Consider the following 27,599-nt stretch of genomic DNA (forward strand, 5'->3'; position numbering starts at 1 on the left):
TTTTGTGAGCTTTGGTTTTTTAAAACAATAGCAACCTTCTACTCACTTTCAACCATCACTTTCCAGATAACCCGTAAAGCAGGCCCGTCAGTGATGCAAAAGGAGTGAGGACTTGGCTTTTCTACAAGTCCTCATCTACAAGTTGGGGGCCCCCACCCCAGTACTTTACCCATTTAGCTTTAGGGCCGTGGGTTTCATCCTGGCTGCACACCGGGTCACCTTCGGGGGGTTTAAGGCTGGTGATGTCTGGACCTCGCCCTGGAGGCTGATCTGATTGTCTGGGCTGTGGCCAGGACAGCAGGAGTGTACAGCTCTCCAGGTGATTCCAGTGTGCAGCCAAGGCTGAGCCACAGCTTTAGGGTAAGCCCATGTTCGATTCCACAGATTCCTTGGTTGCTCCTTCTCTGTGTGAAGGCCGAAGTCGGTGTTTACTAAGCATCACAACCTGAGAGAAACTGCTTTCCTGAAGCCTGTTGTCTAGACAAGAGGAAAGACAAGCATAAATAAATAGCTTCCGATTGGATAAGGATGAAATAGGGCTGCAAAAGTAAAGGCTTTGCGGCAGAATGCTGTTGTTTTTGTTACTGTTTCTTTATCCAGAGTTAAGTTTGACAAAGGCCAAGAAAGGAATGGAATAGACAAGTGCCGACTTTGAAACTTCATCAAGTTAGGTTGTTTTGTGGCTGGCCTTGTTTATTGGATAATTAGGACCCCCATGATCAAGTCACATGAACTGCTTTACAGGTGATCTGTGTTCAGGATATACCTCTAAAGGTATAGTTAATTGGGCAGTGGTGGTTCCTGGCCCTCACCCAGGGATGGAAGGGCACACCTCGCCCTTCTGCAGCTGGGGTTGAGCCCAGTGGAGAACCCAGAGCCCCACTGCACAGGCTGCCCTCACTACCTGGCAGCCTTGGGCCTGGGACCCTCATGGCATCTGCTGATGACAGTGGTCCAGGTTCCCCTGTCAGAGTGTGCAGGTCACACCTTATCCCGAGTTAAACTGCAGGCCTCATATGTCACCCTCTGATGATGATGAGTAGATTTTAGTTTTGTTACAACAGTTACATCAAATCATCTGACCTGATCCCCACTGGTCCCCAGTTGGCTTCAACACTCTTTGGAAAAATAAGGTAGTCACTGGTAAGTGTTTAAATCTGTTACCTGCCGTCTAGATCTCTGCCTAGGATAGACCATTATAGCATGACAATTTGAGACTCAGCCCAAGAGCATAAACAAGATAAAAGGCAAGCTGCCTCCCCTCCCTACTTTCCAACAGAACCCTCAGAATTTTTCTAAGGACTGTGCCTTAGGAGCCTTGCCTGCAGTGGAGGAGGAGGAAGCAAATTAAGTCATGCCACAAATGACAGGGAGAACAGCTGGTTCTGCATTTTGAAGCTGCAATCGTATTTTCAGCAGTCAGCGACTCGGGCTCAGGTAAGGCCTGTTGCTTGTATGCTGAAAAGTGTGGCTTAGGGAGCAGAAGGCGAGGCTGTGGAGCTCAGTGGGACCAGCTTCATTCCACTAACAATTCATCCAAGGAGCAGATGGATGCAAGAAGGTCTGTGGATCAAAACAGGTGCTGCTTCATTCACCAGTGGAGAGCTCCATTCTTCCTTCCCCTTGTGGAATCAAAACCGCTACACCTTCCTGGACAAACTCCAGCCCAGCCTCAGGACTCTGGTGGACTCGTCACGATGAATGAAGTCACCCTTCAGAGAGCAAAGTCAGTGGCAGTGTTAGAACAATGGTTCTGGCCTCATCTCTGGGGACCTTTGCCTCTGGTGAAGTTGGGGGCACAACATACATTCATGAAACTGAGATTTTACCAAAATAATGTTCCAAAGAGCAGAATTGTTAAGATAATGAGACCAATGAAAAGACGGAACTAAATATTAAATCACATGGGCAAGTAAGATCTGCATTGGAAAATCTCTGAACAATGCCTCCAGAGACTTGATTTCAAACCATCATTTTTCAGGATCTGATTTCAAAGAACAAGGTTTCTCAACACTGTGTCCCTTATGTTGATAAAATTGCACAAACTGCTATAGTGCAATGTCCTTGCTGCTGTCTATCATGGTTTCTCACGGGGCTCATGGGCAGGACCCTGGGAGGGTGCCCAGCCAGGATGAGCACAGTCAGTATTGGATTCAGCCCAGGAAGATTTCCCTGGAGGAGCGTTCTGGGAATTCACAGCTCTCTAGGATCCAGCCCCCTAGGTTATACCAAGTCCTTCTGTCCCTTGAAGGCAGTGGAAGCAGCTGATGGCTCCTCAGGTCCTCTTACAGCTCCAAATCCCAGTGTAGCCTGAGGGGCCAGCTTCTGTTTTCCACACCCTTCTATCCAGTTTCTAGAATTCCACCTAGGCACAGAGTAAACTCTCAGTAATGTCAGTTGATGAATAAGTGAGTAAACGCAGAGTTTTTCTTATAATGCCTATTAGAACCCCCAAGTTTTGAAATCAGCATATATTAACAAATGCTAGCTGTTCAGTTCTGATCCTGGCCCATAATTCACCGAATGGTGGCCGAGAGTTCTATGACTATAGACTCTTAATTGCAGTTCTAATTCATTTAATCTATCAGCCTTCATTTCCTCATCCTACAAAATGCCTACCTCATCGTGGTCATGAAGACTGCATGAGATAATGAATGTAAAACCCCCTGTCCCAAGGCCTTGCACACAGCACTCAAAACATGCTAGCCATTATTGTTGATATTGTTAATATCATTATAATCAAACATTGACAACAGAGGCAAACCTATCCAGCCCCTCAAGGCTGGCAGGTGGTGCCCCAGAGGGTAGAGCTATGCCCTGAGAGGGGCTTTTTTCTCCGCAGGAACATCACTCCATCCTCATACAAAGGAACGGATTCTCCTGACACACTTATCAGTGAGCAGCACACAGTTTTTGTTTCCTACCCCTAGGATTGTATTTCATGGCAAGAAGAAAATACTGCCCATGGGCTTATAAGAGTTATCTATTTCATACTGATAGGTGAAATCAGAATGTGAGAGACAGAAAAGACTATAGAGGTCATCTAATCCATTGTTTCTCTAAGCCAGCGTTTTCAAATTTATTTTTGGCAGCAGACTCCATTCTTCAAAAGAAAATCTACATGGGTCCTCAATATGTAACACAGATACAGGCAGAGCTGCTGTGGTTTCTGTGGGGGAGGAATCTGGGAGCCAAGCCAGCAGCACCCCTTCCCACATTCCCTTCCACCCGTGAGGACGCTGGAACAGTTTCAAAGTCTTGGAATCTAACGCTTTGCATTTTGTTTTTAATACCTACAAAGATTTATTTCACACAGTTGCTGGTGTTCAGCAATTTTGGAAAAGCTTAGCTGGGTGGTTCTATATGAAGGCTTGACTGGGGCTGGAGGCTCTGATTCCAAGATGGCTCACTCAACCACTGGCAAGTCAGTAGTGGGTATTGGCAGGACACCTCATCTCCTTCCTATGTGTACCTTTCCCTAGAGGTGTCAGAGTGTTCATGACATAGTGGCTGATTCTCCGAGTGAGTGAGTAAAGAGAGCACAAAGTGGAAGCCACAATGTCTTTCATTATCTAACCTCAGATGTCACACAGCATCATCTCCACAATAGCCTATTGGTAACAATGGTCAGCCCTAGCCACTGGGGACACCTCGGAGGGTGACTACCAAAATTTGTAACCTGAAAACTGCACATTGTTTAGAAGGCATTTCAGAAGTAACTGTAAACATGAAAATGATACTTCAAAAGAACATGTTCAGATTTACAACAACAAAAACTCTTGAGGATCAGAACGGTGAAGTGACCAACCAAAGCTCACACTGCAATTTAGTGGCGGAAAGGGGGCTAGAATCTTGGTCTGTGGAAACTAGTCTGTGGCATTGCATCATAATATTATTACAATGACATTCCATTATAATAAAAATTATAGTAGTTTACACATGTATAAAACTTTCTTGCCAGGCTGGACACAGTGGCTCACACCTGTGATCCCAGCACTTTGGGAGGCCAAGGCAGATGGATCACCTGAGGTCAGTAGTTTGAGACCAGCCTGGCCAATGTGATGAAACCCCTTCCCTACTAAAACAAAAATTAGCTGGGCGTGGTGGTGTGCACCTGTAGTCCCAGCTACTCAGGAGGCTGAGGCAGGAGAATCACTTGAACCCGGGAGGCGGAGGTTGCAGTGAGCTGAGATCGCGCCACTGCACTCCAATCCTGAGTGACAAAGTGAGATGTCATCTCAAAAAAAAAAAAAAAAAAAAGGAAAAGGAAAAGAAAAAAACTTTATTGCCAAGTAATCAAGGTTAACATCAACAGTGATGGGTTATGTTGATAGTATAGTCATGATATGATGTCATGAGAATGACACTTGACCTCTACGATCTTCCTTCCAAAAACCAAAACCCTAGTCCAATCATGAGAGAAACATCAAATTGCAATTGAGGGATATTCTACGGTATTCCTCAAAACCATCAAGGTAATCAAAAACAAGGAAAGTTTCAGAAACGGTCACATCCAAGAATAGTGGAGGCAGGATGCCTCAGTGTAATGTGGATGGGATCCTGGGATGGAAAAAGGACATTGGGTAAAAACTCAGGCCGTCTGCATAAAGCAAGGACTTGAGTTAATAACATCAATATTGGTTCATTATACCAAATGTACCATAGCAATATAAGATGTTAATTACAGGAAAGTAGATGTAGGATATATGGGAAATCTCTTCACAATTTTTCTGTAAATGTAAAACTATTCTAAAATAAAATGCCTTAAAAGAAAACTTTGTAAGAGTGGTCTTTCTAAACAATAGCCAGTATGTCACCTAGATTACTTACCTGCTTTTAAAAATGCCTGCACCTTTTTTAGATCAAGCAGATAAAATTTTTAGCAAGGGTACAGATTTAAATGGCAAAATCACTAATCTTGTTCTTGGAGAACACATATTTCTAAGTACATGTGGAACATTTATGTTAATCAATGATATACTAGGCCAAACTGCTGGCCTCAACAAATTTCAATGAACTGATATATAAATATTATTCCTCTGGTCAAAATTACATAAAATTATAAAAAATAAAGTAACTGGAAACTGCCCTCCACATGAATTTGGAAATTTTGAAATAGATTTACAATCAATTCAAAGGTTAAAGAGGAAAAAAATAACAGCAAACACTATATATGGCATTTATTAATTACGTAAGGCAATTTAATGTTGCCCAGGGTGGTCTCAAACTCCTGAGCTCAAGCGATCTGCCTGCCTTGGCCTCCCAAAGTGCTGGAATTGCAGGCGTGAACCACCACACCTGGCCTATATGTGATCTATTTCATAATAATAAATAAATGTTTGCAAACTATCTCATTTGATCCTTACAACAGTCCCATGAGACTCGTGTGTGACGTGATTCTTCCTTTATAGTTGATAAACTAAATCAAGAAAACTCATTTGGTATACCAAATGTCTCACAGCTAGTCAACGGTTTCACCTCCAAACTCCGTGACCTTTCTACTGAATCACAGTGAAGCTACTTTTTATGACTACCTCTGCTGCTATCTTAACTCTAGATACAGAAAAATTTGATTGCCCAACTGCCTGTCATTGAGCAAAAGAAATGAAGTGCTTTCAACAGAGTTATCTTTTCATCTTGTCTCCAATTCTTGGCTTGGAGTGATAAACGGTGTTTGCCAGAGTTGTAAGCCAGGAATATGTAATTATGTAAGGCAATTTAATGTTGCCCAGGGTGGTCTCAAACTCCTGAGCTCAAGCGATCTGCCTGCCTTGGCCTCCCAAAGTGCTGGAATTTTTCAGTGGTATTAGAGAGTTAGTCAGAGATAAGACAACAGGTTTTGGATGAGAATTGTGAGTGTCCCAACCTGTTAGAGACCTGGGACCCAGGGAAAGGAGAGCCAGCCTTGGGGCCCATGGCAAAAGTCAGATAAGCTTTGTTAGATATAGAGCACAGAGTCAAAGGGGACCAGGGAATGGGGTACTGACCACAGGGCACAGGACAGCATGGAGAAAGAACAGGAACGAGCGATGGGAGGAAAGCAGAGGGAGGCCATTAATACACTCCCACTGCACAGATCCACTCAGGCCTGCAGCAGAGGCTTCTGGGCCTAAACCTGGGCATTGAGAATTGTGTGGCCTTCTCTCCCTGCAAATCAGCGGATTGGGATTTTGACAGGGTTCTCAGAGGTCACATGGTCCCAGCCTTCATTGTACAGGAAGGATCAGGTGATTTTGTCAAGAACAGCCAGGGCTAGAACTCTGCAGGTATTTATCCAATATTCTTTTTCTCTAGGTCACCTACCTTTTAGTCTGAACACATGATTTTGAAAACCCCAGGCCATCCACTCGTGGCCTAATCTGGACTAGAGACCAAATCAATTTGTCACCCAGTGGGAGGCCATATGGTTCAAACTGTGTTTCTGAAAAGGTCTGGATTTCCTCCCCGGGCTGAGGGGGAAGAAAGGGGTGGTATAGGTGTCCTCTCCCCCTCCCCTTACCACCTCAACCAGAGCAAATTCCTTTTTTATCTTTTTTTGTTGAAATTGTATATACGATTTTATTTGTGAAAAGGGTTCTGATCCTTTAAGAAACTTTAAGAAAAATTAAAATCCATTCCATGGAAAACCAAGTTGGATCTCTTGAACTCTCTCTGTCCATTTCCCAGATTATAGTACCATTCAATAAGTATTCTTGGAGTCCTAGTTATATGCCTAGCATTGTGGCACATGCTAAGGGACACAAACAAAGAGATTATTTGGCCGGGTGCAGTGGCTCATGCCTGTAATCTCAGCATTTTGGGAGGATGAGGAGGGCGGATCACCTGAGGTCAGGAGTTCAAGACCAGCCTGGCCAACATAGTGAAACCTCATCTCTACTAAAAATACAACATTAACCAGGTATGGTGGTGGGCACCTGTAATCCCAGCCATTCGGGAGGTTGAGGCAGGAGAATTGCTTGAACCCAGGAGGCGGAGGTTGCAGTGAGCCAAGAGAGCACCATCGCGCTCCAGCCTGGGCAACAAGACTTTGTCTCAAAAATAAATAAATAAGTAAATAAATACATAAATAAAAGAAGTTGTTCTATTCCCCAAGGTGCAGATCTGCAAATTACTCATAGGGTAGTTCCTTGGAAAACGGTAGCATTTTCCCTTAGAAACAGCTTTATATATAATGCTTCATATACGATGTTCCTACCATCCTATTTAATTGCATCTCCTTTCTTGGATGTCCCTGCAGAAGGGTTGCAAAAGGATAATACAATAAGATCTTGGTCCCTGCAACTTGTTAATTTTCTGCCACAAAAGTAAAGGGGATTTCTTTCTATGTGTGTATGGGTAGCTCTAGGTGAAAAACTTTGCATAATTTTCTGTACAGGGAGAAATACGACAATAATCTCCTTCTTCTCTTTTTTTTCCTTCTCCTTGTTCTTCTTCTTCTTCCTCTTCTTCCTTTTTTTTTTTTTTTTTTTTTGAGACAGGGTCTTGCTCTGTCACCCAGACTTGAGTGCACTGATGTAATCATGGCTCACTGCAGCCTCAACTTCCCCAGCTCAAGCAATCCTCCTACATAAGCCTCCCAAGTAGCTGGGACTACAGGTGTGCACAACCATACCTGGCTTTTTTTCTTTTTTCTTTTTTTAAATGCAGAGTCTCACTATGTGGCCCAGGCTGGGCAATAATTGCTTCATGGTGGTGTGAGGGAGGACAGAACAGGCCATTCTAGGTTGGATGTTCCTAAGATGAGCACAGCATGTGTAAACCCGGTTGGTTCCTGGGACTGTGGGGAGAGCAGATGATAGTCCTACCAAAAAGCAGGCAGGTGAAAAGTTAGACAACATGAAGAGTTGACGGAAGTACGTAGCTCCAACTACTGTCTGGTAGAATTCTTCCCTGACCCCAGCAACTGCCCTCTCGATGTATGTGATTCAAATGCTGCTTGGCTAGATTGGGATACACACCAGCTGGTCTCTGCCTGGTCCCTGGCCTCCCTGCCTCACCAGAACATCCCTGAAAGTGCCTAGTCAGTCTGGGTGCGCCTGATCCTACAGCAAGGACCCGCTGGCTTACGGGCACCGTGGCCAAGCAAAGGAGGCGAAGGAAGCCTCGGTCATCGAGTTCAGCCTGTGTGAACAAAAGGAAGTCTCCATCCACGCTCGCCGCGCTCCGTCCTTAGCCTCCTGAGCTTATAGTGTGGTGTATGCTTCCCCCTTCTGGCCACAAATGGTCAACAACGATTTCTGGTAATCCTTGGTGGGAGTCCCTGCTTACTGCTGGGAAGTGGACCTTCCTAATAACAGCGACGACAATGATACTGTTGCCACAGCTACTGATGGAAGTGGTACAATACAACAGGTGCAGTAAAAAGCCCTTTACATACACTGTCTCACTGAATCCTCAAAGCCAGGGGTCCCACAGAAAGGTACCAGTCCATGGCCTGTTAGGAACGGGGCGGCACAGCAGGAGGCGTGCGGTGGGTGAGCGAGCAGAGCTTCATCTGTATTTACAGCCACTCCCCTCTCGCATTACCGCCTGAACTCTGCTTCCTGTCGGGTCAGCAACGGCGTTAGCGTCTCCTAGGAGCGCACTGTGAACTGCGCATGCGAAGGTTCTAGGCTGCGCACTCCTTATCAGATTCTAATGTCTGATGACCTGTTACTGTCTCCCATCACCCCCAAATGGGACCGTCTAGTTGCAGGAAAACAAGCTCAGAGCTCCCACTGATTCCACATTATGGTGTATTGTATAATTATCTCATTATGTGTTACAATGTAATAATATTAGAAATAAAGTGAACAATAGGTGTAATGCACTTGAATCATCCCGAAACCATCTCACCACCCCCAGGTCTGTGGAAAAATTATTTTCCACAAAACCAGTTCCCTGTGCCAAAAAGGTTAGGGACCGCTGCTCAAAGCAATTTTGTAAGGAATGTATTGTTATCCCCACTAAACAGAAGACAAACTAAGACACAGAGCAGTTAAATGACTTGTGTAAAATACATGCTGATAAACACAGCAGGGCGGGGGTTCACGCCTAGGTGTGTCAGGCTTCCAAGTCCGCGCTCTGGGCCACTGTGAACGTTCCCGTTTCTGACAGGATGTATTGTGGGTGGGGTGTCCTCTGTCAACAGAGACATCTGTCAGACCATTCCTGCCTTTTCACTTCCATGAGTCCACATCCTGGCATCTTCCAAGTCATTTTTCCTCTTCACTTGTTGTGCTTATCGGCAGATCTATGACCATCCCAGCCTTTCTTTTCTTCCTGATCTTTGTGCAATTTGTCTCCCTCCTGCTTGCTTCAAACATTCACTCTTGCACAGTAGTTCTTTTCCTTTCTTTTCTTTTTTTCTTTTTTTTTGACATAGAGTCTCACGCAGTTGCCCAGGCTGGAGTGCAGCAGTGCTATCTCTGCTCACTGCCACCTCCACCTCCCAGGTTCAAGCGATTCTCTTGCCTCAGCCTTCTGAATAATTGGTATTATAGGCACCTGCTACCATGCCTGGCTAATTTTTTTATTTTTAGTAGAGATGGGATTTCGCCATGTTGGCCAGGCTGGTCTTGAACTCCTGACCTCAAGCGATCTGCCCGCTTTGGCCTCCCAAAGTGCCGGGATTACAGGTGTGAGCCCCTGTGCATGGCCTGTGCAGCAGTTCTTAAACTGGCATCCACAAAAGGTCTGGATTGAATCCGAGAGATCTGTGAACATGGACATGGAAAATATTACATTCTATTGTGAATATAGAGAACAGAAGTGGGGCCTGTGACTTTGTCACAAATAGAAAGTCACAGCTTTTACTATATACTATTGCTGTTACTAGGAATATCTCATGATGTCATCCATGTGCATCACTACTTTGAAATTACCAGAGCTATTAAACCTGTCACTAGACCTGTTATTTAATCATTAATAAAAAGCCTATATATTATCATATTACAAATTTGGTTTTAAAAATTATTGTGATAGCAGTCTTTCAAAAACTAAGGAATTCCTTGGTAATCTTGTGCATTTCATTTTATATACTTAAAAACATTTTTCTTAGAAGGGCTCCAAAAGCTTCTGCAGCTTGCCAAGGGGATCCTGGCATGAAAAATGATTAAAAGAAAACACACTATCATTGATTTTATGCCAGCTTTGCACCTCATGACCCAGCCCATATAATGTAACAGTGACCCCTGGTAAGAGGGTTGCACTTCTCCAGATAGGAGGACCACAGGATTTCTCTTTCAAACATGGACATTTGAGTATGGATAGCGATACTAGCATAACAAGAGTAAACAGGAACACATGGTCACCCCACTCAAATATCAGGTATTCTGGAAACTGAAGAATTAGATAAGAAAATGCCAAGTAATTTACAAGAATCAACATAGAAACACCCTATCTGTAAACATGCTACTGATAAAACTAGATTAAAATCCAACCAGAAGAAAATATAACTAATATGAAATATATCAGCTTCGAATGAAATAATTATAGCATATAATAAAATAAATACTAGTATATCACTTGCTATGGACAGGCATTGTCTTACAACAGCCCGCTGAGTTTGGTTCTATTATTGTCTTCACTTTAAAAATGAGGAAAACGTGCCCCCATCACACAGCTACAAAGAGGCTGAGCTGGTAGCAAATCCAAGCACACTGGCTGCTGCCTGTGTGCTCTGACCCACTGTCTCTCCTATGTCTTTGTTAGGAATTTTCATGATCTGAATGGAATCCAGGAAAATCGCAGCTGGAATACAAAACATCAGTCTTTATCTCCAGCACTGTACATGGCAGAAACTGCTTTTATTCTAGATGTCTAGATCCAGTTATTTGAAATAAATTCTCCAGAATGGGGAGAGAAATCTGGAAAGTTTCCATAGAACAATCGAAATATCCCTTTATAACTCTTGAGTTGTAAGTGATGCTATTTCCAGGTATTAACCTTTTTCTCTTAGCTGCAACCCCTAGCTCCTTTTTCTCTTAGCTGCAACATCAGAGGTGGCATGGGCCAGTGATTAAGAACCGGGTTTGAAGTTCCAATTCCAGGCACCTATTTAAGCTGGATGACCTTGACTAAGTCACATAGCTTTTTTGCACTGCAGTTTTCTCATCTGTAAAGTGGAAATAATGGTAATGGAATGCAAAATGCAAAATGGAAATAATGGTGGCGACAAGTAAATGAGCTGGGCAAATACACAATAAACAAGAACAATTGTTGTTATCATTTTACTCGTCTTTATTCTGACAGTTTTGTCTCCGAACTCATCTCTCTTGTCTTTTTCTGAGTTCTTCCATGTGTTCAGGCATTTTCAACTTGACTTCTTCAATATTTTTCATCATTTGGTAGCTATCTTTGGGTAACAATTATAACATTTGCTTATACAGCATTTGCCCCAAAACTCATTTTGCTGATGTGGCATAAACTGACAACTGGAAGTGAGAATGGGGACACGTGATCTCGTGATTATCACACATTCTCGATTTACCCACTCCATAATAGCATTTGCGCCAGAGCTCTTCATTTGCATTTTGCTGAGCCAACGTGAATTTTTAGAAGTTCCGAGGTGTCCAGAGATGCTTCATTAAGAATTGAGTTGACAAAAAATAGGATAGATCATTTATCACCTCTGTAGAAACAAGATGAATTTCGTTTACAACTGAAAGAAGAAATTACAAAAGATTGTTGGGCCTAACCACATGAAAAATTAAAATACTGCAAAAGAAAAATAATTCAATACAAAAAGGGAAGCCTAGGAGATGTTTACATCAGTATAAAAAGGGGTTCATAAATATGCTTTATAAGGCCCATCTTTTAAAAACATCTTTGTTGCATCTCTGCTAAGAAGAAGAGTATCACGACTTAATACAAACTTACATCAAAATAAAAGTTTCATACAAAAAAAAATCCTTACTATACTCTGTTGATGGGAATGTAAATTAGTACAACCTCTATGGAAAACAGTACGGCGATTTCTCAACTAAACATAGCATAACATTCAATCTAGCAATCCCACAACTGGGTATAAGGAAAAGAAATCATTATATCAAAAACACACCTACACGCGTATGTTTATTGCAGCACGATTCACAATAGCAACAATATGAAATCAGCCTAAGTGCCTATCAATGGGTGATTGGATAAAGAAAATGCGGCACGTATAGACAATGGAATACTATTTAGACATAAAAAAAGAATGAAATCATGTCTTTTGCAGTAACGTAGATGGAACTGGAGGTCATTATCTCAAGTAAAATAACTCAGCAACAGAAAGGCAAATACCACATGCTTTCACTTATCAGTGCGAGCTAAGTAATGTGTACACGTGGACACAGAATGGAGTAATAGACATTGGAGACTGGGAAGGGTGGCAGGGTGGGAAGATGGAAGGGGGTAAGGGATGATAAGTTACTTAATGGATACAGTATTCACCACTCAGGTGATAGCTACACGAAAAGCCTAGACTTCACCACTATACCATATATCCATTTTAAAAAGATGAACTTTTACCCCTGAAATGTATACATATTTTTTTAACACAAAAAATCTTACTATATGCAGAATGCTCTGATATTTCTATTTTATTCTACTCTATTTTTTTCTTTAATACTAGTCATGAGCCACAATATATTTTATAGTCTACTAATGAAATCATGACATAATTTAAATAAACAGTGATGTCAAGAGCTCTTATAAATACACTATTGCATAAAGAATATATATAGATGCTTCAGATAGGAGTAAAAACAATTTCTAAAATATGAAAAAATCTCTACTTCAGTACTCACTCAAGATACACAAATGAATAACAATGATAAAAACACAATTTCCATTGACTAAATTAGCAAAAAAATTAAAAGTGATGGTGATGTCTGATGCTGACGTAAAGACAGTAAAGGGTTTTCTTTCATACAGTTTTTTATTTATACCCTCTTTAATTCAAAACACATTTGAGGTGGTTTTATGTACCAATATTGCCAAACAGCCAATGGCAGAATCAATGCAATTTTGTTTGAGAAGTAATTTGGTAGTACGTTTGGGAAGCCACAAAAATGTTCATACCCAAAAGTAATTCTACTTCTGGGAATTTGTCCCACTGAAGCAATTCAAAGAAAAAGAAAAATCTCTATGCATAACTTTTTATATCATTACTTAAATAGTGAAAAACGAGAAACAGTCTAAATAGCCAAGAATAGCACAATATTTAAATAAGCTATACTACATCAACTCAAAATATTTTGTAGCCAATAAAATAATTATGATGACTATAAAGCAACGGGAGAAAATCCTCATGCTAACAAATGCAAAAGTTATAAAACAAAACTCTTCTTGTGTTTCAGTGACTATAGCTGCATAAAGATTACCCAAAAACTTAGTGGGATGAAACAACCATGTATTACGGGTCAGAAATTCAGACAGCTTACAGCAGTATGGCTTATCTGGGCCCACAATGTCAGGGGCTGGATTCACATGAGGCTCTTTCATTTACGTGTCTGGCAGTTGATGTTGGTCATCTGCTGAGACCTTAGCTGGCTCTGTTGGCCAGGACACCTCTGTTTGGCTTGGGCTTCCTCAGAACATGGTGGCTGGGTTCCAAGGACAAAAGATCCCAGCGAGAGAGCAAGGTAGAAGTCAGTTAATCACATATGACCTAGTCTTAGAAATTGTGCAGTGTCATTTCCATTTCCATTCACTGAGTCACAAAGTCTTGTCGGTTTCAAAGGGAAAGAAAAGCGATGCCACCTTATGTGATGGGAGAGCAACAAGTTTCTGGAAAAGCATACAGGACTGGAAATACTGCTATGGCTAGTCTTAGAAAATATGATCTGCCACAATTTTTGACTGGGTTATAACCACATAAAAATAATAAAAGTATTAGGATTAGAACTGGGAAGAAACATGGAAAAATAAATGATTGATTTTTAAAATTTTCTATTATTCTGATTATGTTCTTTGGCCAATAAGTACATAATTATTAATAAAATTATATTGACAAAAATTAAGCTGACAATACTTCAGAAATTATCCCTGGGGGTAACCCAAGCTTTTCCCTTTTACTCCTTTATTATAAAATCCTACTGTTCTCACTGTTTTGTTTTTTGTTTTTTGGGGTTTTTTTGTTTTTGTTTTGTTTTGATTTTGAGACAGGATCTCATTCCCTCACTCAGGCTGGAGTGCGGTGGTGTGATCTTGGGTTGCTCCAGTCTCAACCTCCCAGACTCAAGCAGTGATCCTCCCACCTCAGCCTCCCAAGTAGCTGGGACTACAGGTGTGTGCCACCACACCTGGCTAATTTTGCTTATTTTTTGTAGAGACAGGGTCTCACTATGTTGCCCAGGCTGGTCTCGAACTCCTGGGCTCAAGCAATCCTCCTGCTTCGACATCCTAAAATGTTGGGATTACAGGTGCAAGCCACCGCACTTGGCCTGTTCTCACCCTTAATTCACTGCGTCAGCAACATCCCTCCCATCATCGCGAGATGGGCCCGCAGCAGAGGCCCCAGTGCCCGCACGAGCCTCATCCATATATGCCACCCTCCCCAGGCCTTCATAGCACAGCCTCACCTCCAAGGGAGCAGCCTCGTTTGCAGACAACCTCATCTTTTAGTTACTGAAGAATAAAGGGGAAGAGGCACATCTCTGGTCTCATCTATTAAGAAACCCTCATCTCCACCCGAGAATTCCTGAGTTCTCACTTGCGGTGGGGTTACAACCACATAAAAATAATAAAAGTATTAGGATTAGAACTGGGAAGAAACACGGAAAAATAAATGATTGATTTTCTAAAATTTTCTGTTATTTTGATTATGTTCTTTGACCAGTAAGTACGTAATTGTTAATAAAATTATATTGACAAATATAATTTCCTTCTTGGAGAGAGAGGTCCTTTCCTGCACAAGGCCAGTCCTACCACCTGTCCTCTTAATCATCCCTCTTCAACTTCTTCCCAAGCTGTCCCACTCAACCATCACACTCAAAAACCTCCTCTTTTTCCTAGCATCTTTCATCTTTGCTCATTGGCTGGATCTTTTCTCTCCACCTACAGACATATCCAGGTGCCCCATAATCCTGATCATGCAACCCACTGAACGTGTCATCTGATTTTTTATTCTTCACCTACTCCAGTAACAAACTCATCAAAGGAAACACTCATTCTAGCTGTTTTCATTTCATCAGCCACTAACGCCTCAACACCAGTGGTTTACCTGACAGATTTCCTTCCGACCACTATGGTCATCTGCCTTCTTAAATGTCATTTTGATCTCCTGCTTGTCAGATTGAATGACCCTTTCTTCATCTTCATCCTCCCTTCCTCTTGCAACTTTAGATTGTGTTGTTCACCATCATCTTCCTAAACTTCTCTTTCCAAGCTTCCCAGGACCATCTCCCCGGCTCTCCCCTCACACCTCCGAGCCCCCTTTCTGCATTTCGCTCTTCCCGTCACTGTCTCCTGCAGCCCAGTGTTCTCATAATACTCACATTCTTTAGCTGAGTTTAATGATTCCCATACTTCTATTACCCCTGAATTACTCCTTCATGAAACTTAAAATGTAATGCATACTACATCTTGGATGTGCAACATTATAAGTGCAACTGTTAAATAAGGCCTATCGCTAGTAAAGTTTAATCAGGCTGGATAACTATAAAAGCCCTGGAAGGTGCCTCAGTCTCTCTTGAATTACAGCACACAGGCTTGCATCTGGCATGGCCTAGCTCTGCAAGAAGAGGCCCTGGCCTTGTGGGTGCTGGTCTAGTCTTCTGGGAGGGCCCCTTGCTCTCCAGGGTGATATTCTTGGCTGACCCATTCCCTGTGTGCTTTATGGCCTCTGATCTTGAACCCCCAGCTATCTAGCTTGGTCCTGGGGAGGTCCTTGGATGATGGAGCCCCATCTTAACTGTCCCTGGCAGCACAATTCTTACCCCCAGACCCCACCCCACACCCCCTAACTTCGCCTTCTTTTTCCCTTGGAGGGAGCAGGGTTTCTTCTAATGCCATAGCTACCTTCATCTACATTTTCACCACTGGAGCCTTAAGACAGGGTAGGGGGCCTTCCTGTTGATGAGCTAATTGAGGAAGAGAGAACTGAAGGAATTCAGTGACTCCTCTCTCAGGATAATATCCTGGTTTGAAGACCATTGTCCTGCCACATAATCATATTTTGAATGTCAAAAGTTGAATACCAACCTGGCCTTTTTCTAGGCAATCTTTCTTTAACAGGTTCTAATCTCTTCCCAGATATATGACTGCCTACGGCAGACTTTGTGTAAAGGTCACAGACTCACGAAGACAAAAGTGACAAATCGCATGCAATTTCAAATTATTTCTCCAGTTACAATCTTGAATCTCTATCCATCCTAACCCAGTGGCTTTTCTGAGCTCTAGCTTTTAATAGCTAACTTCCCATGAGACATCTGCAACTCTAAAGCCAAACTTACTATCTTCCTGCTCTTCTTCCAGTCTGAAACCTGCTTTTCTTCCAATGTCCCCAGTATCAAAGTTTAAGACCAGGTGTTTTTCAAATCCCGGGGCTCTAGACTTTTATTCCCAGAGATTCTGAGTGGGGCTTAGGAATCTGCATCTTTAACAAGTAGGCCAGTGGTTCTGAGTCTGACGGAAGTGGCATGGGAACCACATTTGGAAAATGCACTCCAAGCCCTGCAAGGCAGGAACCAGATCTGGAGGAGAGAGCAAACCCCACCTGTGAACTCCCCTGTCCCTCCCATCATCTTGCTTCATGACATCACCATTTGCCCATTTGCCTAGTTGAGAAGCCTGGGAGTCCTTCTATCTCACTACCCAGCCCTTGACCATCGACTGACCTGTCTTCCAGGTGCTCTTGCTTCTGCCCTCCCCTGGATTCCCCCTCCCATCACCTGATCCAGACCTGTGTCAGTTTTCACTGGAAGGCTACGCTGTCCTACTGATAGCTATCCCAGCCAGAGCAGCCCTGATCTAATCTGCCCACTGCACCAGCTCCTTTAATCACTTCCCCTTCAAGGCCTACAATGGCTGCCAAGTTCTTCAGCCCAAATCCTTCACAGCTGAGGCCAAGCCTCCAGCTGAGCCTCACTACCTGCTCTCCTCCCTCACAGAGTCAAACTGTGGACTTGCCGTTCCTCCACCGTGCCAGGGCCTCCACATCCCCTGTGCCTTGGCTCAGGCTGTGTCCCTCAGTGGGGCAATCCAAGCCTGGCACTCCACAGGTACTTCCTCAATGGGCCTCTGGGGAGTAGAGTTTGGGGGACATCCAAGATGGCACTACTTTCCTCTCCTCCCACCGGCCCCATGCCACATTCTGAGGTTCACCTACTTAGCGGGGCTGGGTCCCTAGAAGCCATGGAAGAGCCTAGCCTGGCCTCCAAGGTGCCCTATGCTAGATGGGCAGCTCTGTGGCCTTCCAGCCCTGACACCCTGGGTGATCTTGAACAAAGATCCTTTACCTCGTGGGCCTCAGTGCCTTCATCTGAGAATGGAGTGTGGATGGAGGGATGAGTTGCAATAGGCAACGCATATGATTTCCACCAGCTCCATTCCCCTGTAAATTCTTTGTTTTTGTTGTTGTTTGTGAGATGGAGTCTCACTCTGTCGCCCAGGCTGGAGTGCAGTGGTATAATCTCAGCTCACTGCAACCTCCACCTCCCAGGTTCAAGTGATTCCCCTGCCTCAGTTTCCTGAGTAGCTGGGATTACAGGCGCCCACCACTACACTCAGCTAATTTTTGTATTTTTAGTAGAGACGGAGTTTCACCAAGTTGGCCAGGCTGGTCTCAAACTCCTGACCTCATGATTTGCCTGCCTCAGCCTCCCAAAGTGCTGGGATTACAGGTAAGAGCCACCACACCCAGCCTCCTTGGCGTAATTTGGATAGCAGCACCAAACAGGGTTGTGTTTAAGCCCTCAGGGAGGTGGCCACTCAGACTCCCATCTCCAGTGCCCCAGCCTCAGACCCAATTTCATGGAAGGTCTGGGACTGGCTTTCATTCCCATCCCAGGAGGGGCAAGAGGACCATGGAGGAAGAGGCTCTGGGAGTGGGGACGCTACTCAGATCTGAGATAAGAGAAAAGGTCCCACCAACTCTTCACCTCAACCTCGGTCTCTGCTGTCATCACCATGGAAATCTACACTCTGGCGGGATGGATTTTTTGTTTTTTTCCCTAAGACGTTTGTACTTAGATTCCAACCCCACCCCAGGGTTTCTGAGGAAAAGTTCCTTTTGGAAAATTCCCACCCAGCCCCAGCCGATCAAAAGGGAAGAAGGATTTTTCCACAAGGGGCTCTGGGTTGGTGTGGGATTTAGAGCCCCCGGCAGCCATTTGTCTGAAGGAACAAGGAACTGGGTTAGACAGAAAGGGGAGTCCCAGGTGGGCTAGAGCTGAGGTCAGCCAGGAGGGCTGGAGCTGAGGTCAGCCGGGCGGTGCTTCCCCTTGGACCCCACCACCCTCTCTTGGCATGGATACGGGTGGAGTTTTCATTATCTGACTTGCTCTTCTAGAACTCAGCACTTGGGTTTCATCTGAATCCTAATTATCCAATATATTAAATCAAGTGATAAGATAAACGTTTTTCCATCTCTTTCTATCCCTAAGAGCCTCTGGTGACTTCTTTTTTTCCCCTTTGATAAGTATTTAAAAGTTTTTTAACAATTAAAATATAATTCACTCGATTCACTAAATATGAAATTCATCAGTTTAAAGTGTGCAATTTAGTGATATTTAGTATAGTCACTATTTCCTGTGACTTCCTGTCCTGGTGGCATTTCCCTTGAGAGAGAGAAGAAGGGGGCTGGGGCTGGAAGTTTCCCTGACACGTTCCCCGGGTATGCCAAGGCTTCGGTCCTAAAGGTTTGTTCCAGCTCATTGGCACCGCCACACCTCTCTCTGGAATTTCTGGGAAAATCCTGTCCATGAAACTGGAACCCTACCATTCATGGGGCAGCTGGGTTCTTAGCTAAAGTTTTCCATGTCACGGAGCCTCTTTCATCAGTGGCACCAGGCTCAAAGTTTCCCTCATAGGCCTGTGGGGGGTTAGAGATCCCTGACCCCACACTGAAGCCAAACCCTCAGGGTGAGCAGACCAGGTGAGCTCCAGGTCAGGGCCCCAGAGGAGAGAGAAGAGTCCTGGGACGCTGCTAGAGCCACAAGATCCTTTAGCTGAATTCCCTCCTCCTGAAGATGAGGGAATAGAGACCCAGAGACTCCAAAGATGCACCCCCCACCCCCAGCCGGTGATGGCAGAGCCAAGACCAACACCCCACCCTTCAACTCCTGGGCCATGCATTCTCCACCAGGTGACTCACTCAACAGCAACCAGTGATTAGACACCCTTTACTCTCCATCAGGACAGATGGGGGGCACCTGGACATCGACATGCAGCCCAGAGAGGGCGTAGAGAGGAAGCCCTGCCCAGTGGAGCCTAACCTAACCGGGAGAAGGAAGAGAGCTCCAGAGAGAAACCCCTTGGCAAGGCTGGCTGCCTGGCTGGTGGCTGCCCAGATAGTCCTGTGTGTATCCCAGTCTCATATAAAGGATTCTCTTTCCCTTCACATTTTTATCTTTTTATTTATTTATTTTTGAGATGAAATCTCACTCTGTCACCCAAGCTGGAGTGCAGTGGCACAGTCTAAGCTCACTGCAACCTCTGCCTCCCGGGTTCGAGCTATTTTGCTCCCTCACCCTCCTGTGTAGCTGGGATTACAGGTGCAAGCCACCATGCCCGACTAATTTTTATATTTTTTTGTAGAGACAGAATTTCACCATGTTGGCCAGGCTGGTCTTAAACTCCTGACCTCAGGTGATCCACCCGCCTCGACCTCCCAAAGTGCTGGAATTACAGGCATGAGCCACCGCGCCCGGCCCAACATTTCCAACTCTTTTAAACACGAATATTCTTCCTCCTGTCCATTGCCTCTACTTCGTTTTTCACAGAGTGGGTAAATGAGACTTCATACACCTCACTTACTGGCTTCCCACTTTCTGGCCCCAGACTTTAAAGTACCTTAGAATTCACCTAGGGCACTTGTTAAAAATACAAATTCTCAGTCACCAGCCCCAGAGATTCTGATTAGGGCTGAGGTTGGCCCAGGAATCTGCACCTTTGCCAAGCTCTCCAGGTGGTTCTGATGCAGGCAGTATAAGAATGGCATTTTCAAAACATTTCCTTCTGTTACTGACTAAATAATACCATATTTGTTGTTTTCCCTCTAGAGAAGATTCCTTTCTGCTGCTCTGTCCTCATTCTCTGGCTTGCCACCCTTCCTAGCACAGTTGTTTGATGCTTCCTTCTGGTTTAGCCGGCCCCATTAACCCTATGCTCCAATGAACCTACGTCAGCTTGAAGCTCCATAACTCTAAGGATAATAATGTTAATGAAAAACCAGCGGCCGAGCTCTCACTCACACACACACCACTTGGTGGAGTCATTGCTCCACTTTTCTTCTCTGGTCCAGCTGACTGGAGTCCTGTAGCTCCTACTTTTGTGTCCACGGTTTCGGGGAAATTTTGTTTTGATCTGCTTTTCATCCTCTGTTAGAATCCTCAGTTCAGATAGACAGGGACACAATGAGCAGCAGGTAGCTTTGGAAAGGGGGTGGGTTTCTTTCACCCTCACCACAGGCCTGAGGAACGTGAGACCCAGCGCGATCTCTCCAAATCCCACATTCTTTTGGCTACAATTGCATCTCTGTACATTCACTGATCAAACATCAATAACAAAGCAGATTTGTGAGCAATTCTATCTTGGACAACCCAAGGGCACTTAGGCCTCTGCCTATAATCAGGAAGGAAAATACTGAGCCCCCAGCTACTGAGCTGTGGACAGAGTGGTTCACTTCTACAGCCAAGGGCGGGACAGATTAAAACATAAATGCGAAGAAGGAAAATGAAGTACTTTCTAATGAACGGGCAAACATAGTCCCATCTGCAGTTAAAATCAATGGGGCAAAACTAGATGACATTTGAGCAAGCCAGATTGAAGGGCCCAGAAGCCCTCCTCTCCTTCAGTTTCCTGAGGACACCTGCCACCCCTCACACCTGCAGATCCCTGCGGTTGTTCCAAAAGCCACTGGGGGGTGTGGCTGCAGCCACGTGGGATGTATAATGTAGATGATGCCCTCCCTGTCTTCATCCTCTCTGTGTCTAGTGAGGGCGCGGGCAGGATGGGGTTCCAGGTTGGTTAAGGTGTAAAATAGAATCTAAAAGGGCTACATTTGGGAATTACATCGAGACATCTGGGAACAATTAAAAGCAGGTAGGATATGGCAAGGCAGGAAGAAGCCATGTCTCAGTAAAACAATGGGAAGTGAGATGGAAGACTGTTGCATGAGAGGCCGACTCTGGCAGGGGTGGAGAAAGCCCCGATACTGGCCCTCTATTTGGGTGGGCATCTATTTTCTTATTTTCAGTGCCCATAGGGGTCTTTTGCCTTACTCCTCTTCCATCAGCCTCCCATACACTCAACTCAACTGGCCATTGGACCCTGCTATGGGCAGCATCTGAGACCACTGAGATCATTTCCTTTCCTGAGATCTACCCACTTTATTTGCATCTCTTTCCTCTGCCTTATGGTGACTCTACTCTCAGGACACCAGATCTGCCTAAAAAAGACAAAAGGGGAAAAATCCAACTAGCCAACAACCCATAGGGGTGACTGCAGCTAAGCGACTAGTTTATCTGATTTGCTTGATGCTCAACTGTGGATGCCAAAGTCATTTAACTGCAGTTCAAAAGGGGTTGTGCTGTGTGGCCTCTCCATGGCCACTCATGAGCCAGGTGTTTGCCTCCACTATCAGCTGTTGCCCCAATCTAGATGTGCTGGCTTCCTGGGGCTCCAGCCCCTGTGTGTGGGCATGAGGTTCACATCGCTTCATTTACACACCCACTTAGCAAATATTTACCCCATGCCTGCTCTGTGCTTGGCCACCCTCTAAGCACTGGAGGTCACAGTTGTGGATGTGACAAGGAGGTCTTTGCTCTCATGGAGTTGATGTTCTAGTGAAGAGAGACAAGTGGTAAACAAATAAACAAACAAATCAGATGGTGATGAAAGTTGGGGTGGAAATAAAGAAATGCAAAGTGACCCAGTGTGTCCAGGGGCTTAGTTTAGAGTGGGAGAGGTCTTCAAGAACCATGCAAATCTTCCCTAATTGCATCCTTTTCCACATCAACCACGTGGGTTCCTACAGGAGAAGACCAAGAGACAGAGACAAGGACCAGGGAAAATGACCGATACCATTCCTTCTCAGGGATGCTACACATCCATGGGGCAGAGGATAAGAGGTTCCTGAAGGCATCACCCCTCTGGCCGTGACTGGTGTGCAGAGGAAACTGGAGATTTGGAGTAGCCTGTTGTCCTACTGACTCTTAGACTGTTCCAGCTAAGAAGAACCAACTCCTCCTATTACAGATAAAATAAACAAAGCTGCTCAGGCTCTCTAGTGTCGCCCTGACAGTCATCATGCATCCGCTTGTCATTTCCCTCCTGCCCCCCTGATTTTCTGGAAAAGGGAGAAAGTGTGCGGGGGAAAAAAAAAAAAAGCACAACAACTTCTGTTAACTTTATAGATGTCTGGTTCCTCCGTATGAGGGTGTGCTTGAATCAATTTGGGAGGGAGGGTTTCTAAAGTCTCTCTAGACTCTATTAATTTTGCTAGAGACAATAAAAGGCAGCAGGACCAACGCTATGTGGTGGGAGATCTAGCAACCATTGTAGTCACAATAGCCACCACTTACCGAACACCCACCATGTGACAAAGAACTGTGCATGAATTATCTCACATTTTTCACAAGTACCCCTTGATTTGGGAGTTCACTCATGAGGCAATTGAGGTTCAGGGAGATGAAGTTACTCGCCCAAGGTGGCACCCTGTAGGTAGTAGGGCTGAGATCTGGACATAGATCTTGCCTCCAAACCTTTGTCTTTTTTCTTTTTCCTACTACAGCACACCAAAGAGAGTTCTAGAAAAAACGAGAAAAAGGAATTTACCTGTAATCCTTGCTCAAGAAACCGAAGCTCTGAGGCCACGTTGTCCCAGCCTTTTGCAGCTCCTGCACGTGGATACCAGCACCAGCAGCTCCCCAGCCAGGGGCCCCAGCTAAGCTCTCCCAGAGGATGATCTTGGCTTTGTACCTGGGGTGCCAATATCCTGTGAGTCCAACAGAGGGAAGACATAAGAGTATGGTCACCCAGGTAAGTGGTAGACAGCTGAGTGACTATATTCTTGCTCACCACCACCCCCATCAGAGGTGGGTATCTGTGTTTCTAGTTGGGGGAAGCTTTGGTAGACTGTCAGTAATTCCTTCCTGTATCCCGCATCCTGTGTCAGGTAACAGACATTTGTCTTAATGTATTCACTGTATCATCAGAAGCCAATTCTTATCCGTCTTCATGAATACTTGATGAATGAGGGGTCAATGACTAAATGAAGGAAAGAAAAGAGACTGAAAAGGAGGTATGAGAATAGGAAAGATGAGTGGAAAGACGAGATAGATATTGCCCTAAAGACACAGTAAGCCATCAAATATCTGTTTTCTAGTCCCCTTCTGGGCCCTCTTGGGTTTTGAAAAAGGGAGGAAGAAAATGGAAAAATTGCCAATAACTTCTATTGACTTTCTGGATTCCTAGTTTCCCCACATGCGGCTATGCTTGAATCAACTTGTAAGAGTCTCTTTACAGTCTATTAATGTTGATGCAGGCACTAAAAGGCCATGGTCAGCCTAATTAGATAATCCACTCCACCCTGGGCTCCGGAAGATGTTCAGGGCATTTGCCTTTACTTGACCCTATGCTGTGGAGCTACCAATATTTTTCTTTCCACAAATTGGTTTTATTTGTACCCTCTATATATTAAATATTAGAGTATTGGCCAAGTTGAAGGAGTCTTCTTCTATGGCTAGTTTCAATAAACATGGTGGAATAAATCTATATATATAATATATGTATGTGTATATATTATATATGTATATATTATATATGCATATGTATATATAATATATATGTATATGTATGTATGTATTTCTTAGTAATTTAAAGGTGCAAGGGACCTTTGGGATCATGAATCATTTTACAGTTGTAGAACTGAGAGCCCACAAAATTAAATGACTTGTCCAAGAATACTAGCAAGTCAGTAGCAGGACCAGGACCTAGCTTGTCTTAAAAGGATTAAGAGGTAGTAGGTCAATTAATTAATCAAATATTTATTGATAACTACAATCCATCCCCATCCCTCATGAAGAGCAGAAACTAAATTGCCAAATTACTTTCTCCAGGAAGGCTATGATACAATGTAGAAAGTACTGGCATTATTGTGGTGCTCATATTGAGGCTTGTGGCAACTCTTAATTCATGCATTATGGTGACTTTAATAGACAACATAAAATAGTGAACTGAAGGATGACTTTATATCTGCAGGTCAAGCAAAGGGATATAGACCGTATGGAAATATGGCACATCAGGGGTGCCTGGTGTAATAAGAAACAACTAAAAAGCAAAGGAGGGGATGTGGCTCTAAAAGTTATCAACTGTCAATCAGCCTTGACCATAAAAAGCCAAAGAAAGACTTGGGCCCAGAGGTTTTGTACAGAGGAAATCCAGGCTCCTAACAAGGGCGAAAGATGGGAATAGAAGGATCAGAACATTGAGCTGGATCTTCGGTTCATTTCAGGTATAGAGAAGGGTAAAGGGTCTGTAAAGATGGCCGACCCCAATGAAATTGCCTTCCAAGGCCTTGTCCACTCAACGATATGTTGCATGCCTGAAACTCAGTATACAGGAAAAGGATAGAAATGGAATAAGATGGAAACCCATCAATCAGAGGACCCTGCCATGCAGTTTCAAACCACTGACTTGATGAAATGTTGATCCACTTTGCCATGGATGCCCCACTTTTTAACTTCTTCTTCAGAGTCCCAGGAAGTAAGGCTCTTCTGTTTAACTGATTTGCGGAATTTTTGCTTCTGCTATTATAATGGCTTCCATAGTTGAGTACCAAAGACACATTACTATGGTGCCACAGAGATATCACAACTTGCGTTTTGCAGATGAGGAAACAGACTGTTCTACCACCAAGGCTTTGGTTTTTCTACTCAGTCTTGCACAATCTCTCACTCTCAGCCCAGATCATTGCTACATTTGTGTGAGCCATCAGCATCCAAAGTGAACACAGGGTCTAAACAACTGAAGATGGCATGAGGGAACACACAACCAGGTCTTTAAAAAAAGAAGAAAGTGAATAGGCAAACTGAACAGGACCTCTAGGACTGAAAAGCCTCTGTGAACAACTGGACTCAATATGAAATTGACGTGAGCTCACAGAAGACCAGTTGAGTTCCAGATGTGGTTGGGTAGCTTGGGTTATGGGCAGGTATAAAGAAAATGGTCTCTTCTTATACACGGAGTTCAAAAAAAGACTAAAAGTCACCCCAAAGAGTCACTGTCTTTGTCTTTTGGTCATTAGTAGGTCAGCAGAAATCTCTAGAGAAGACTGGATTTTGTGGCTGATTATCAATTAATTGATCATCACTGGGTATCTTTGGGAGTGTTGCCTTCTCAGGGAGAAGCTGAAAATTATTCCGTGAAAGGTACTTCCTCTGAGAATTGTTAAACTCTTTGGAGGTAAAAAATCAGGTATCTGGGAGAACTCAGAGATAACATAGGAGCGACAGGCTGAAGCCATGAGACAGACGGGCAGATGGCTTGAGAATGACCATGGGCAGAGGAGAGCAGTGGCAGGGAGAGCCCACAGGCCTCCACCCAGAGTCAGCCTGTCAGCAGGATGAGCTCTAAGATCACCCTAGAGGGAAACTGCAGGCCAGGTCGGGGGCACTGCAAGCTGGAGGTGTGCACAGGCAGGAGGGCAGGTGGCCTGCGATGAGGGGCCATGACTGTGTGGTGGGCTTTCCCACAGCAGGAGCAACTAGACTGAAAGTTCTTTTAAGTGAGGAAGCCATCATCTGTCCAGGGAAAAGTGGTTCGGGATACAGGAGGAGCCCTGCACCCTGCACTACAGAATCAGTCTAGTCTCGGGCAGTCTGTTCCACAGATGCCTCCAACCCAGAGATGGTTGTAGCTTTTCGCAACCAATCACGGCACAAAGTGAGGCCTCCCAATCCACAGCTATCCCTGAATACAGACACTTCACTTGACATCTGAGTATAGCTGTGTGTGCCTGGAAAGCCTAGAAATAGAAACGGTGCTGTTTTCCCCAAGACGATCATCTCTACATCCTGACCTGGATCAACAATGATCCATTCTGGAAATCCTGGACACTCCTGCTCCTGGAGAGAAGGGATAGATAACTTTTCCACCTGCCTGCCTGTCCTGTCCACCTGGAGGTGGTCTTGTGGCATCTTGGGCCTCACATGTCCCACAGTCTGTTCTCATCCCTCCAATTTGCTCCTTCTCCAGCCTTCTCTCTCTTGGTTGAGTGGTTCCACCATTTGCCCAAGTTGCTTGGACCCAACCCTTGAGTTACAGCCAACTCCTCTCTTTCTCTCACAACCCAAATCTAATTCGTCAGTAAGTCCTGGTGACTCCACTTTCGGAATGTTCCTGGGATGCCACCACTTTTTTGTCATCTCTGTCGCTGCTACCCTGCCGCTTGCTACTGTCAGCTCCAGCCTGGAGAACTGAAATAACCTCCTCACTGTCTCCAGCTGTTCTTCCCGCCCGTGGTCTCTTCTCCAGACACCACCAGAAGGATGCTTTGAAGTCCAGATGGCATCATGTTTTCCATCACATTTAGAATGAAACCTGAGGTCCCAAGTGTGACCCGAGGGCCAGTCAGGTTGCCCCCAGGGCTCCATTTCCTGCCACTCTTCCTCTTTCACTCTGCTGGAGCCACATGGTTACTATTCCTGAACACGGGAGGCTGTCTCTTGCTTTAGGGCTCATGCAGATTTGTTCCCATAGCCTGGGGACAGATTTTACCCCAGAAGTCCCCAGGGCTTGATTCCTCCCTTTATTTAGGTCTCAGCTGAAACGTCCCCTCTTCTGAGCAGCCTTCTCTCACCACCCAATGGAAGCAGCCATCCCTGCACGCTCTATCACTTCACTCGGCTCTATTTTTCTTCCTAACACTTTCACAACTTGATATTCTTGTATAGTTTTTCATTTTATTTATTGAGTGCTGTCTCTTCCACTAGAAACCCCTGAAAGCAGGGATTTCTATAATCTGTTGGCCACCACTAGATTCATAAGGACGCACAGAACCTGGTAGGCTGCAGGCTGTCCATAACTGCTTGTTGAATGAATCGATGGATGAATGAGCAGGAGAAGCTCGTTTCTCTCGGTGAAATACAATGGGTTCCAAAGAAATCGAAGCCTTTTTGAAAGGCCTAGCCATACTTCGCCCATACCTCTACAGTGGCAGATCCATGCTCATGACCTCATTTCTCTCCTCAGAACCGCCTTAAAAGTAGACCTTTTAGAGCTACCCGAGAATCCCGGTCCCTGCAGCTGATCTTCCCACCTCCTCCCAGCTCTCGTCCTCCTCTCCCTCCCCATCCACCATCGGGTGAGCTGGCTTCCCCTGCTCAACAGCTCTATGCGTTTGCATTTCTGGGTTTGGTCAGGTCAAGACCAGCTCCCCCTAATATGCCTCTGTACTAGACAGCCTTGTTCTA

The 27,599-nt window shown here is 44.6% G+C and overlaps 1 long non-coding RNA gene across 2 annotated transcripts; it reads right to left on the bottom strand.

The window, feature by feature from the left end:
• Positions 1-1,580: 1,580 nt before the first annotated feature.
• LOC139362730 (uncharacterized) lies at positions 1,581-8,581 on the bottom strand. 2 transcript variants are annotated; one of them, XR_011621961.1, is made up of 4 exons: positions 8,378-8,581; positions 7,613-7,801; positions 2,230-2,365; positions 1,581-1,712 (listed from the first exon to the last, which is right to left on the bottom strand). It is a non-coding gene; the product is annotated as an uncharacterized lncRNA (long non-coding RNA). The 2 variants fall into 2 exon arrangements; XR_011621960.1 differs by lacking the exon at positions 2,230-2,365 and having other exon boundaries at positions 8,378-8,580.
• Between the last annotated feature and the right edge of the window lie 19,018 nt (positions 8,582-27,599).

This window comes from Macaca nemestrina, chromosome 4, assembly GCF_043159975.1.
Source record: "Macaca nemestrina isolate mMacNem1 chromosome 4, mMacNem.hap1, whole genome shotgun sequence".
In the NCBI taxonomy this organism is placed as follows: domain Eukaryota; kingdom Metazoa; phylum Chordata; class Mammalia; order Primates; family Cercopithecidae; genus Macaca; species Macaca nemestrina.